The sequence below is a fragment of the Jaculus jaculus genome, chromosome 5 (genome assembly GCF_020740685.1).
Source record: "Jaculus jaculus isolate mJacJac1 chromosome 5, mJacJac1.mat.Y.cur, whole genome shotgun sequence".
Taxonomy (NCBI): Eukaryota; Metazoa; Chordata; class Mammalia; order Rodentia; family Dipodidae; genus Jaculus; species Jaculus jaculus.
Window position 1 is genome coordinate 141,086,451 of NC_059106.1, and position 13,542 is coordinate 141,099,992.

The 13,542-nt window shown below is 41.2% G+C and overlaps 1 protein-coding gene and 1 non-coding gene across 7 annotated transcripts in view; one reads left to right on the forward strand and one right to left on the reverse strand.

Annotated features, from left to right (window-relative positions):
- The window catches only part of Nrip1 (nuclear receptor interacting protein 1), an 85,284-nt gene that overhangs the window by 37,155 nt on the left and 34,587 nt on the right, over positions 1-13,542 (reverse strand). For 5 of the 6 annotated variants that reach the window (XM_045149413.1, XM_045149412.1, XM_045149414.1 and 2 more), the window contains exon 3: positions 8,869-8,990. The gene's annotated coding sequence lies outside the window, so the exon portion shown is untranslated. Of the gene's footprint in view, positions 1-6,983; positions 7,180-8,868; positions 8,991-13,542 lie in introns of all 6 variants that reach the window. The other variant, XM_045149416.1, reaches the window with a different exon arrangement.
- LOC123461188 lies at positions 80-187 on the forward strand. The gene has a single exon (XR_006637496.1). It is a non-coding gene; the product is annotated as a U6 spliceosomal RNA (small nuclear RNA).

Sequence of the window (13,542 nt, forward strand, 5' to 3'; positions counted from 1 at the left end):
AAGAAAAAGGTAGCTCTGAAAACAATGAAGGCTGGTTTGAATATTTACAGAGCAACAGTAATGTAAAATAGGTGGAACTGTGCTCTCTTCAGCAGCACATGTACTAAAATTGGAACAGAAGATACAGAGATTAGCATGGACCGTGCACAAGGATGACGCGCAAATTCGTGAAGCGTTTCCATATTTTTGAGGACTTACTGGAGGCAATCACCAAGCATTAATGGATGCTGAAGGACCACACTGAAGGGAAAAAATATATAAGATTTAGAATCCTAAAAACTAGTGTAAACCTTTTCTTTCATTCTTAAGCTATGTAACAATAAAAGATGAATAGCCTTGCATTTTATTTTCTTTTAAAGGAACCTTATAAATTCATCATAAAGGAAACTTAAAAATATGTGGAATGTAATAGCCAAAGATGAAAGCAGTTAAATAATTACTATGTTTCAAGCCCATTTATGTTAAATCATGGTATTGAAATAATTTGCATAAAATTTCAAGAAAAAAGTAATAATTCCAGGAGATTGTTGAACATAATGAGAATATGATCCTGTTTTAAATCTGAATTTTTACATTTCAAACATTATTCCTTTATTAGGTAATGGTTTTACTTATTAAGAAAACAACCTGTACCTTTTTAGAACAGTGAAAAAACACTATTTTGTTGTTTTTTGTTGAGAACAAGGTCTCATTGCTGAGGCTGGCCTGGACCTCACTATGTAACCTTGAACTTATGATCTTACTGCCTCAGCCTCCCAAGTCCAGGCATGTGCCACTGTGCCAAGCTCAAAGGCCTATTTCTTTTGGCTATGAGAGAGGGGGAAGAGCTAGTTTAAATTATAACATGATTGCTAGAATGAAGAGTTTCATCCTATACTAAAGCAAAAAAATTTAATTCAGCAAATATTTACTAAGTATCTACTAAGTTTAGGACACAGAATTAAAAGATAAGAAACATCCAACGTTCTCTAGGGCTTTGTGCTCACAGACTGTCACTCATAATCATACTAAGTTCCCGAAGAGTGGCTCACACCCTGACATCATCACACAGTAACAAGACGATGTGTGGAAGAGCTGCCAGTAAATCAAGAGTCTGACTGGCAGCCATCTTGGTATCGCCGTCCAGCTGAAGGGTACACAGTTCGTTCCCGAGCTCTCAGGGAAGACCCAGTATTCATGTGCCTCGAAGAGTAGCTAAATACTCTAGAGACTGACTGTCCTGCTAAGACCTCAAAAGGAATTTAACAGAGTGTCAGCCAAGGTAAGAGTCGGGAGTGAAAAAGAACAGGAGCCACTAGGGCCAAATAAATACCTGCCAGAGAGCAGACTGTACTCTCGGAAAAGGAGCGCCAGCACCAGGGATCAGGTTGAGGCAAGAAGAGGGGAAGGTCACACAAAGGAGAGGAGAAGGCAGGACTTGAAGGGGAGCCTGTTATTACCCCACAAGAAGATGTCCACTTCATCCTGTGGTATCATTAATGACCAAACGTACCACATCCCTGGAGTATGACCAATCATCGCACAAGTATTTGGAGGCTCACAGATCATAAAAGGGGCAGGCTGACTGACAGGGAATAACTAGGAATGACCTTAAGAGTATCCACAAATAAAACAACTTCTTCTTGAGTAAGCATCTTTGTCTTATGACTGCCAGGCGAACACTGGTAATAGGTTCCAGCACATTCTATGTCTAGACATTAATAGAAGAGTGGGTAATATGATAAACCTTGCAGATATTTTAAAAAAAAAAAGTTACTAATCTACAAATGTAAGTTAGGATACATTGGAAGAATGTATAAAACATTCTGGTCACAATTAGAAAAGTGAATTCTTGTAAGGTAGCAGTTTTCAAAGTGTGACTATGACACACTTAGGGGTCCCTATGATTCATTCAGAAGGGACCGGAGGTCAAGATGACATTCACAATTCTAACATGTTCTGTGAATTCCGATATTCATTCTCCCTCTCCTTCTCTGCCCCCTCCCAAGGGTATGATGGTGCTACAATGAAAGCTGTTTGCCATTGTTTGAATGACTAATGGCATGTGTCTCTGAGCTTTTTTCTGTCGTAAAACTTTTCTCTGTTTAAATTCCGGCTGTGGCAAAGGTCAAGTGAGATGAGGGAATTTCACCCACCTGCTCCTCAACGGTGTAAGAATGTAAAAAGCTCCTAAGGAGTGCGAGAAGCACCCATGGTCTACTGAGATAAAGGCACGAAGTAATCTTGGTTGTCTTCGGAGAACACTTATTGTCTAGTTTCAAGGATTCTACTATAGCTGTGCCCGTGAACAATGTTCGCAGCTGGAGATCTAGTTCGGTGGTGGACACACTGCTCACCCTGGGCCAAGTCCTAGGTGCAATCAAATCCTCAGTACCACAAAAGAAAAAAAAAAAATAAGAATTTTCTCTATGTTGATATCCCCCAAACCTAGTTGACGGAAAAAAACATGATAATATTATTAAAAGATTAGATGGGAACTTGAACACTTCTCATTTTGCATGGTCCTGAATTTGCCATCCAATAAGCAACAAAGCCACAATGTTGACAGAGAAGCTTCTACGTTTTTCGAGGACACCACGGAACACATAAGAAAGAAGCCAGACTTTACTGGGTCGCAGGAAAAGATAGTCACACTGAGGCAATGTTTATGCAAAAGCATGGATAAGGTGGAGAAAGCACAGAAGGGCACGTGTGGGAAAATGAGGAGACAGCAAGAGACTTATTTCTATAGGAAACAGTCTGCAAGGTGGCATGTGGACTGACCTGAAGGACAACCAGGCTTCACCACCTGGAAAAGAAGCTCGAGCATTCTTGGGGTTTGGGGAGTGGGAGTATCGGCCCAAGAAAGGAAGTGAGTGTGCGTAGCGTATTACAGAAATATTAAACGGTCTGCTCAATTAACAGAAACTGGGCAGGGGAGATGGTTCAGACAGGGAAGAGCTTGCCACGTGCAGGCATCAGGACAAGAGTCCAGATCCCTAGCGCACGGTGGCAAGCACCTGTAATCCCTGAGCCGAGGAAGCAGACCCGAGAGGACCCTGGGCCTTGCAGGCTGGCTTTTCCAGCCTCCCGGCTAGCTCTGCTCTGCGTTCAGTGAGACCCAGTCTCGTGAAAACAAGGTGAGGAACACCTGGCACCCAGTTCTGGCTCCCCCCACCATCCAGTCATGTGCGTGTGCATCCACACTCATATGAATCTGTATGCATACATTCATGCACACCGTACACACATAAACACGTGCATGTGCACCCACACTCATGTGCAGACCCATACAAGCATTCACACATACCATGCATGCACACCACACACGCATAACAAATGTGTCCACACACATACAAATGTGCATACATACATGTAGGCACACCACACACACATACATAAGATTTTCAAGCAATGAAAAACTGTCGCAGAGGTGACAGAATAATTTGATGTTCCTTGAGTTTGAAAGATTTGGACATATATGCTGTATGTCTTTTGCTTAATTTCTATGATATGAACTGAAGCTTTGTTTAAAAATTTTTTTTATTTATTTGAGAGAAAGAGGGAGAGAGAGAGAGAAGTGTGTGCCAGGACCTCCCCCCATGTGCATCTGGCTTACATGGGCCCCGGGAAATCGAACCTGGGTCCTTTGGCTTTGCAGGCAAATGCCTTAACTGCTAAGCCATCCCTCCAGGCCTGATCAGAAACTTTTTTAAAGCTAGTTCAAAACTAAAATGAAATGGACGCGCACCAGGAAAACTGGGCCTTCACTACAGAACACAGGCCCCAGCTCACAGGACAGGGCAGCAGGCGCATCCGACCTTTTGACATTGCGACGCGCTGCTGTCATCTACACATGTGCAGCTGCTTTCACAGCAACCCTGCGACGGGGCTCAGGACGCGTGCAGTGTGGATTCACGTGCAGGCGGGGGGACGCCGTGCGGGTGGCAACAGCAGAGAGAAGACTCCTCACTACAAGAACACTCAGTCTGCACTATGAGCAGATTTCTGTAGTAAGAGCAACAAAGAAAGTCCATGAGCTTTGAAAATTACAAAAGGGTACATTTCTATTTACCTAAATGGCATGCACCATAAAATCCACGGTGAGAAACATGGAGTATCCCATGTGTAACCCACAGGGCATGTGGTTGAAGGGATGGCAGGGTCACCACAGAGGCAACGAGATACCAGGACCTGTGTGAGCAAGTGCACGAGAGTTGGGGAGATAGCCCAGTGGGTAGTGCACTTACCACATACACCTGAGCTCAGATCCCCAGAACCCACACAAGGTTAGATGCCGGAATGCTACAGACAGTAATTCCAGAGTGTCTGGACACAAAGAAGAACTATCGGCAAGCTCATGGGCCAGCTAGGAAACACAGTGTGGTGAATGAGAAACTCCTCCTCGAAGAAGGGATAAGGTAAAGACCAACTCCTGAATTTGTCCTTTGACCTCTGTTTGTGCTATAGCATAAGTGCCCTAACAGTCACACACATGAACATGTGTACACACTAGGGGGGAGGGAGGGAGGAAGGAGAGAGGAGGAAGAAAGGAAGGAGGGAAGGAAGAAAGGAAAGAAGGAAGGAAGGAAGGAGAAAGAAGGAAGGAGAAAGGAAAAAAGGAAGAAGGAAGAAAGGAAGGAAGGAAAAAGAAAAGTGGAAGTTGGTACAACAGAGTTTTTAATTTTATTTATTTATTTATTTATTTATTTATTTATTTATTTATTTATTTGAGAGCGACAGACACAGAGAGAAAGACAGATAGAGGGAGAGAGAGAGAATGGACGCGCCAGGGCTTCCAGCCTCTGCAAACGAACTCCAGATGCGTGCGCCCCCATGTGCATCTGGCTAACGTGGGACCTGGGTAACCGAGCCTCGAACTGGGGTCCTTAGGCTTCACAGGCAAGCGCCTAACCACTAAGCCATCTCTCCAGCCCTAATTATTTTAATTACTTCATTTGAAGCCCTTTATGGAAGAGAAGAAATTCTGAGTTGATAAGGGGATTTATCACCTAAAATGTTACTCACATTATTTGCAGTATTAAGTAAAAGGCTTAATGAATTGCTACTGTTTAAAGATATTAAATTTAGGGCAGGGTGTGTGGGTTCAGCAGTTATAAAGGCTCACTTGCAGGCTGGATAGATGGCTTAGCAGCTAAGGCATTTGCCTGCAAAGCCAAAGAACTCCAGTTCAAATCCCCAGGACCCACATAAGCCAGATGCACAAGGTGGCACATGCGTCTGGAATTCATTTGCAGTGGCTGGAGGCCCTGTCGTGCTTTCTCTCTCTCACTTTCTCAAATAAATAAATAAAATTTTAAAAGGGGGGGCGGCTGGAGAGATGGCTTAGCAGTTAAGCACTTGCCTGTGAAGCCTAAGGACCTCGGTTCAGGGTTTGTTTCCCCAGGACCCATGTAAGCCAGATGCACAAAGTGGTGCATGCATCTGGAGTTCTTTGCAGTGGCTGGAGGCCCTGGTGTACCTATTCTCTCTCTATCTGTCTCTTTCTCTCTCTGTCTGTAGGTCTCAAATAAATAAATAAAAATTTAAAAAATAAAATTAAAAAAATAAGATTTACTTGCAAAGACTGACAGCCTGGGTTAGATTCCCTAGTACCCATGTTAAGCCAGATGCATAAAGTGGCACATGTGTCTGGACTTTGTTTGCAATGGCAGGAAACCCTGGCGTACCCACATACTCCCTACTTCCCTCTCTAATAAACAAATAAGTAAAAATATTTAAGAAAATTAAGATATTAAATTTAGAAGACATGTTAATTACATAAATGTTTCCTATTAGGATGGTAAGTTAGATTAATTAAAGAAGGCCTATTATTTTCTGGTAATCAATATAAGAATCACTAAATTATTTTTGACTAGAAAAATAAACTGGGAGTTTTGAGGAGAATCTGGTGTCTAACAGACTGGGGCAAGGGCATCAGCAATGAATAAATGGTAAGGATTTGTTTGGGCAAAGGATGGTTTGGCTGTGAGAAAGGAAATTAAAGAGTGGATGGAAGCAATGCTGGAAATTAACAACACTTCGTTTGTGCCAAGCATCTAGATTTTCTTACCAGGGTTGTCCACGAAGCCAGGGAAACATCAATGAGACAGCCAAACTGGTTGACAGCAGCCAAGCTGATTTATGGCAATTAATTCCAATTAAAGTGACTTAGACGACAGACTGATCTGGGGTTTGCCTGGCCATGTTGTTCCCACTGAAAGCTATGCATAGAGGTTTAAACACTTTTTACAGACTTGTAGTAAGTAAACAAACAGAATTCCATCACCCCTCCTTGTATAGATGGGTTTGCTTTCTGCAGTTTTGGGCAACTGTATTCAAACAAGGTAAGAACAGCACAAAAAGATATTTTGAGGCAAAGAAAACTTTCACATGACTTTTATTATAGCTAATTATTGAAATCATTCTATTTTTATAGCTATTGTTGTTAACCTCTTACTGTGCTGAGCTTATAAGTTAAATTTCATCACAGCGAAACATGAAATTAGACCTCAGGGATTTTTTACTATTCATGGGTGGCTTCAGGAATCCACTGGGAGCCTACAGACCAGTGTTCTTTGAGGAGTGTTTTCTAAAGCTGCGGGAAGACATTTTCATGCACTGACTCACTCAGCCGACTTCACCAAGCTGACAACCCAATCTTTCAGAGCCAGTTGATTCACTGGTCATTTTTCTACCTCTTCACAAATATCTGTGTCTGACATCACTTAATACTCAAAATATTTGCTGTAAGTCATCAACAATTTAACCAAAGTAGAAAAAAAACACACAAAAAAGAGCTCTAGTCAGTGAAAAAAAAAAATCATGATACAGTAAAATTTCCCCTCAGTGGGAAAACTATTATATTCAGGTGCTTAAGCTAATTCTGCATAAGACAGTCATTTTTTTGTTTGAACAATTTTAATCAATATTAGCTAATAAAGTCTGTACACTGTTCACTAACAGAAAACATAGAAACCATATGGAGTCCTATTAAAATTTACCTATTTTTATATAGTGTGATCACATCTCTTGCAAAAGTCGAGCCAACAAGCATGGGAAATCAAGCTTTATAATCACTTCATGGTTGTTATGTTTTCCTATTGCAAATATAACATTATCTCTCCATCCTCCTCACCCCACCATCTTCTTTGAGCTCTCACTGAAAAGGCCATTTTTGGAGTATGGTCTTACGATAAACTATAATAAAAAGAAAACCACATGAATATTCTGTCAATCTTCAACTTGTCAAAATATCAGATCATCTTTTGTGGACACAGTACTCTGACTAATGGAAAGCATATTAAAAAGATATTAGCTAGCTTGCTTCAACATTTCCCAAGCTCATTGGACCATAGCTGAAATGGAGAGCTGCTTAACAAAACACATGTTAGGAACCAAACACTCAGGACTGGGGAGATGGCTGAACAGTTAAAGGCACTTACTTGCAAAGCCTCCCAGCCTGAGTTAGATTCGTCAGTACCCACATCATGCCAGATGTACGAAGTGGTACATGCATCTGGAGTTCGTCTGCAGTGGCAAGAGCCGCCCCCCACCCCCACCTCTTGCAAATAAAAACTTACAAGATGTATGTGTTTTCAGAGTTGTTCACTGATTTATGTATATATAATATATATATATATATTACTCTAGATCTACATTTGATAGTTTCCTTTTTCACTCTCCTTCCTCCTACTTCTTTCTTGAGACAGGCTGTGTCACACCACAAGCGCACCCTGGAACTTACAATCCTCCTGTCACGGCCTCCAGTGGCGGGGGGGCACCACCACCACTTAGGCTCAGGCTAGATAGGTTCACTTGATCACTACCTGCACTTGTCCTGGTTGCTGCTACCTGTCTGGTAACTTGTGAAACAAGGGAGTTGGCAAACCACAACATACCTGTCATACCATCACTAAGCTCTCCAAATGCAAACAGAACCATGAAGAAAAGACAGTCTGACCCTGGACACCCGCAGGTAGAACACAAAGCTGGCTCAGAGTCCCCTCTGCCTTCTGAATTCCCATGTCAACTGTATACTGTGACTTAGAGAGTTGTATCTGCTATCATTCCTCACACCAGGGACTTCAGTGCTTGAGCTGAAAATGTCACCATGAGTGCAACAATCCGCCCCTGTGCCCTTTCCCAGCTTACATGCATTGCTTCTGACCAGGAATAAATAGTGTTAGGTCCAAGATCTTAACATGACACATATGTACGCTGTAGTTATACTAGAAAACAGGCATGCTAATCTAGCTCGAGTTAACCACTTATTTGGCTCTTTTGTTCAATGCCTACCTACAGAGTTAATGTAATCCAATAATTATGTCATCATTTCTCAGATATATCTTTGTAAGAGGTAACTATCTTATGTAACTCCAAAAGTAACCACTGACCTATACTGTAATGCACCCACAATAATAAAATACACTTCTATTTTTTCTCAAAATAATAATTAACTTTCATCTGAAATCAGATTACTATTTCAGGTTTTATATTAACTTTCCATATTCTGTGGGTTTTGGTAAAAACAAATGAAGTCTTATCAACAAGAGTAGTATTTTTGTCTTTCAAGCTTACAATACACCTCTCTTAGTAATCTGCCCATTACAGTCACAAGATTTGTTCTGTGCTTTTCTTATGGCTCTTAACCTCTTTTGATGTTTTCTTTCATTTAGTTAGTTGTATTCTTTCTCTCCTTTTAGGTTCCTTAAAGGTAGGGTTTGACCCTATGTATATTTTATCCATGTTTCCCAATGAAATAATTCATACAACAAAAACACAGGGAAAAATTGGTGACTATAAGCTGACTGACACTGAGGATGAACTGTGTGAAACACATTAAAACCACAATAATCAAGCCAGAAGAATTGAGGAAGATATTCTCACCATCAGTCTCCAAGGTTGGAGCCTCTGCTTTCTGAGAAAGCAAACTGAGAAGGCTGTTGAAAAGGAGCTCTGATGTCACTGGAGTCTTCAGATTCCCTGTCCGCCCTCAGTCAACGGCACATCTTAAGAAGAGAGAAAAGACAGTTTGGCAACTACTCGAAACCAGACTTAGGAACTTTTTTGTGAGGGTCAATAAACCTCTCTCAGAACCTGGTTCAAATTCAATGTGTATGGAGTCATTTGACAGGGAAATACAACCTGTTCTTGAGTATTAATTCATTAAAGAAACACAAATAGTACTTGCTATGCAAACAGTACACATATTTATTTTTTAAAAGCAGGTACTCCAACAAAATAAAATTGTGCAAAAGGTGCATGTAGTTGTTAGGATATGTGCATCAACCTGTTATAATTTTGAAAGCATTTTGTGAGTGTTCCATCTAATTTGCTCAAATTATGATACATCCAAAGTTCTACATACTCTTGAAAACATATTTCCAAACAAGAAACAAGAAGGGAAATCACTAGTTTCTCTCCAATTTCTCAGCTTCAGAATACCAATAATGAAGCCTTCCCAACGCACTGAATATCAACTGTTTTACATGCATACACACACGTGTACAACAAAGTCCACACCAGATTTACTTTTAATAGCCTTCAACTAGAAACAACTCAAGTGCTCATTTGCAGTTGAATAAATTGTGGCATCCATATACATGTAATTGTAGAGCTCTGTAACAACATAATGTTGATATAACAAACTAATAAAAAGATAGACTAATGTCAAAATAATTATCCCAAGCACAAGAACTCCACATGCATGAATAAATCTATTACAAAAGGAAGTAGAATAGCAGAGTTGCTGGGAAAGTGAGACACATGGGCACTACCTTAAAAGTACAGTGGTGATTTCATGTTGACGTGTTTACCAACACTTACCAAACGGCACACCATCAATATAAGAAATACATTATACATTACACTCCAATAATGCTACAAAGAAACCAAATGGGTCTGGAGAGATGATTTAGTGGTTAGGCACTTGCTTATAAAGCCAAGGTACCAGGTTTGATTCCCCAGGACCCCCCTAAGCCAGAGGCACAAGGTGGCGCATGTGTCTGGAGTTCATTTGCAGAGGCTAGAGGCCCTGGTGTGCCCAATCTCTCCCTCTCTATCTGCTTCTCTCTCTCTCTCTCTCTCTCAAATAAAAAAATAAATATTGTTTTAAAAATCATATGTCTTCAGTGATCTATGTCCTTGAATAGATCAATACCAAGTGTAAGATTTATTTTATTAAAATACAGAAGATGTGGAGGACATTTGCAAACACTCAGCCCTAAGATGTCCATACTATATATTATTTCTCACAGCAAACAACAGATCTGCTGGGCACGGTGGCACACGCCTTTAATCCCAGCACTTGGGAGGCAGAGGTAGGAGGACTGCCGTGAGTTCAAGGCCACCCTGAGACTATATAGTCAATTCCAGGTCAGCCTGGACCAGAGTGAGAGCCTACCTTGAAAAACAAAAACAAAAACAACAAAAAAAAAAATCAGATCTATTAAATGTAAAACAATTAAAGTTAGTTAAATCTTAAGACACTACATCACCACTAAATATTGTATAGGGAAATAATATAAAAACTAAGTTATAATGCATACATATACCAAGGACAAAAAGGAAACAATCCACCAGGCTTGGTGGCACAATGCCTTTAACCCCAGGTCAACCAGGGTTAGAGCAAAACCCTACCTTGAAAATCCAAGGGGGGAAAAAAAAAAGGAAACAATGACTTATAATTTCTAATTTCTCTATAATAAACGCATTACTTTTCTAACAAATATAACTAATTTAAGGATTAAAATAGGAGCAATCTACAACAGTCCACGTTCTGGTACGAATACGGAAAAAACAATTCTAAGAGGCAGAACACATCACAAAGGCAGTTCTGGGCCATCACCTTGCCTCCACCAGTGACCTAAAACAGAGTCAAGTCTACCTGGAAAACCTGAAGCAGTCATTAAGCTATGCTCTGTGCCAAACGTGAAGCATTTCAATGGTATGACCACAAGTGATCTTACCAACAAAGATTATAGAGGACACCAGACGATGAGCAGGGCCCCAGATTATAGATCCAGGCACTGACATTGACTGAAATTCTCAGAAAAGTAGGAAATAATGACTTTTTAAAATTATTTATATCTATAAGGAAGTCCTGACACACGAACTTCTTAGAATTCATTAGAATGCACCAGGGACCTCCTCTAGCTCCTTTCAGTACAACCTTCCCCAAATCACTGAGGTTCTAGAAAATTTAACTGATTTTCAAAGTCCAGTTACATTTCTTCCCTTCTTGAAGCATATTACTACCTCTTATTTTAAAGTTGAAACAAGAAACTAATCGTGAATATGTTTACAAAGGCTGAAGAGTAACCTACAAATCAATGTCCAAGGATTGCACCCCATTGAACTTGAAGATACATTTCACGCAGTCATTTTGGGTGCAGTTTCCCAGAAGAAAACTAGTCCTTAAGCAGGCACACTGTGTGGAGAATATTAAATGATAGAGTAAAGTCATCGGAATGAGATGCTGTAAAAGATAATGTTCATTGGAGCTGAAAGCGGGATAGGACCTGAGCAAGACAGCCAGTGTCTGGGAGAAGCAAGAGGAAAGCAAGGAAGCAGACGGGAAGCAAAGGCACTGGAATAACGCATGGGGGTAGAAGGGAAACCACAGAGAGAGGTGGAGCAGCTTTTCTGAGGCCGGGCACTGAGATGCCCAAACAGCCTGCAGCCTGCTCACCAGCAAAGATTACATGCAGAGGAGGAACACTACAGGGACGGCATGTACAAAAGCCATGAGGCTATGCCCCGCCTTCTCTGGGACCCAAGACGGCAGTGCACAGCAGTAAGCCAGGAAGAAAAGGGCAAAGACTAGAGTAGGACGCTAAGGGGACACACATGTCACTAAAGACACCTTCACACACACCGAGCCAAAAAAGGCCCCAGCATTCGTGAGGAGAGCGCTGCACTGTGAAAGGGGTGCGAGATTAACATTTCCCACAAGCTCCAGAGTAAGATGCACAAAGGTGACAATGAGAAAGAAATGTGGGGGCTGGAGAGATGGCTTAGCTGTTAAGCGCTTGCCTGTGAAGCCTAAGAACCCCGGTTCGAGGCTCGGTTCCCCAGGTCCCACGTTAGCCAGATGCACAAGGGGGCGCACGCGTCTGGAGTTCGTTTGCAGAGGCTGGAAGCCCTGGCGCGCCCATTCTCTCTCTTTCCCTCTATCTGTCTTTCTCTCTATGTCTGTCGCTCTCAAATAAATAAATAAAAAATTAAAAAAAAAAAAAAAAAAAGAAATGTGGGCACAACTTCATGCGTGGGATCAAAGTGGCAAGGGTGAGCACGCACACGCTTCATCCAGATCCCAGGTGAAACGGTCACTTTTCACTATGAAGTAGGGTGTCAGCCACAGCTTCTCCTCCTGCCCTTCTGCACCCAGTTTTAGCTTAGTTCACGTGCTTTAATCACTAATACGGTGGAAATATCATGTAAGGTAAGGTAAGGTAAGGTAAGGTAAGGTAAGGTGATGCACCAAAGTGAAAACCATGGTGACAGAAATGACCTAAACAAAAGGACATGCCATTCTTCTTCGCCTGCAGGAACAGACTCATTTGATGAGGTTAAGAATAAATCGTGGGCTGGAGAGATGGCTTAGCGGTTAAGCGCTTGCCTGCGAAGCCTAAGGACCCCGGTTCGAGGCTCGATTCCCCAGGACCCACGTTAGCCAGATGCACAAGGGGGCGCCCGCATCTGGAATTCGTCTGCAGTGGCTGGAAGCCCTGGCATGCCCATTCTCTCTCTCTCTCTCTGCCTCTTTCTCTGTCTGTAACTCTCAAATAAATAAATAAAAATAAACCAAAAAAAATTAAAAAAAAAAGAATAAATCGTTTATTCTCTAATCTCTTCAACTGAGCTAGCAAAATCCCATCATGACTTTTGTCTCTGTAAAAACTGGTACTAAGGTTTATATGAAAGGTTAAAAGGCCAAGAGTTTCCAAATTTTGAAAATGAAGATTAAAGAACCCAATGTCAAAACTTACTCCAAAGCTATAAGGAAACCAAAACACGGTAGTAAAGGGGTAAAGATACACATAGACATAATGGAGCGTAATAAAGGGTCTAGAATGAACACACACATCCAAGATCATTTGGTTTTTGACAACCATGACACAGAAATCCTGGAGAAAGAATAATCTTGTGAATAAATGGTGGTGGAACAGCTTCATATCCATATGCAAAAGTAAATAAAGAAATATGACGTAAGAAGATCATCATGAGTTCAAGGCCACCCTGAGACTACATGGTGAATTCTAGGTCAGCTTGGACTACAGTGAAACTCTACCTCAAAATAATAATAATAAAGATTTAAAAGTAATTCATCAAAGATAAACTAAAAATGCTTAGTCAACACACAAAAAGATGTCCATCATAATTACATTACAGAAATTCAAGTGAAATCACAATGAGATCTCACCACAACTCACTAGAGCAGGTATGTTTTCAATTTGAAAAAAATGGGGGCTGGGGAGATGGCTTAGCACTTAAGGTGCTTGCCTGCAAAGCCTAAGGACCCCTGTTTGATGCTCCAGAGCACACATAAGCCAGACACAC